Raw genomic sequence first — 1,611 nt, 5'->3', positions numbered from 1 at the left:
CGTCAACTGTAAATAAAAAAAAATTTTTTTTTTAATTTTCACTTGTAATTTTATTAATTACCTTTTGTGGAACTCTTTAATTAAATTTTTTTTTTTTATAATTATTTAATAACTATAAAATTCTAAAAAAAATCAGGAAAGTTATCCTGATGGACAACGAGAGAAATTTATATTATCCGCAAATAAATTTCGATTAATTTCCCTTCATTTGCATCAGTCGATAACAAGCTTCTCGTTCTGATTTACTATATTAATAAAAAATTTCTTTAAATTAATCCACCCTTATAGCTCATTACCACTCCGGTCTGAAATTTAAAACTGTTCAAAAAATTTCAAAACTTTATTTTTTCCTGATTTATTCCCGCGCGATAACAACACCAGCTAATCAGTAGTTACACATGTAGAAACATATATTTGTGTACAGTGGCTGATGTCGACCCGCGGGCTTGCAACAGATAGGCTCGCTATTAAAAATAGCAGCAGCAGCAGCAGCAGCAGCACAGAGCACAGAGACCCGAGAGGATATTATTGACCTACATGTTACAGCCACGGGTTACGGTCTTTACAGCTGACTAGTTAGCAAGAGTAGCCTACACCGGCCTAAAGCTGAAGCCTAGGCCAAGCTCACTGTTGAACCTTATCGACTACCGAGTGGTTATCGCTTTTTCTCTGTCAATTCTTCGTATCGGGCTTTAATACAAGTGGTACTGCTGTCAGCCTTAAAATCAAATTCGTTACGGATGACCGTACCAAAGTACGGTGTAACCATCGGAATTTAGCGATAAAATGGATCCGCTGTCGCGTGTTGATCGCATCAATTTTGAGTTTGAGCGAAACTAAGCCCCTACTATAGTGAACCCAGCCGGTTCTCTCCATTCCCTCTTAACTTGGCTGGTGTGCTCTATTCACCCTGCTTTGCTCTCCTGGTGGGGTGCCAGCATCACTTATAGGGTCTAGGGTAGGGATCTCGGGGTCACGTTTTGCCGGGTCATTCGGGCACCCTCGGAATCCTACATTACATCAAGGGATAAAGAGAAAGGGAAAAGTATTGAAAAGTATTGAAAATATTTTATCCAATTATTAATTATTTTATTTTTTTTTTTTTTTTTTTTTAAACATTTAATTACATAAATTAATTTTGATGAAAATTTATATCAAATTTATTAAACCTGTCAAAAACAAAATATAAAAATCTTAATTGAAGATTTCACGCACCCTTAACTTATAATCGGAGTAAATGGCGATAAAACTGCTATCCCTTCTTAATATATCAACTCCAAGTGGTTTAATTAAAACCCCATAGCTCGATGATGTAGCAAATTTATCCCCCGAATTTTCTTGTTGGCCCACGCAATCATAGTCCCTTTTTCTGAGGTTTATATCAACGTCAATATCTCAATATTGACTCTAAGATTTATTTTATTAATTTTATTAATTTATTCTGCTTTTAAATTAATAAATAAATTTCTCGCCGACCAGGTATCAAATGAAAATGAAAATGATCATCATCCTGGACTACTGGAGCCAAATAGATGATAATGACAGACCTTGAGAGGAGCTACCAGATGCTAGAATGAGTCTAGAGAGCTGCTAGAGGATCCTTAGAAGAAA

The sequence above is a fragment of the Cotesia typhae genome, unplaced genomic scaffold (genome assembly GCF_013202065.1).
Source record: "Cotesia typhae breed Kobodo isofemale line unplaced genomic scaffold, CoteBio_Ctyphae scaffold_45, whole genome shotgun sequence".
NCBI lineage: Eukaryota > Metazoa > Arthropoda > Insecta > Hymenoptera > Braconidae > Cotesia > Cotesia typhae.
This window is presented reverse-complemented; position numbering follows the sequence as displayed.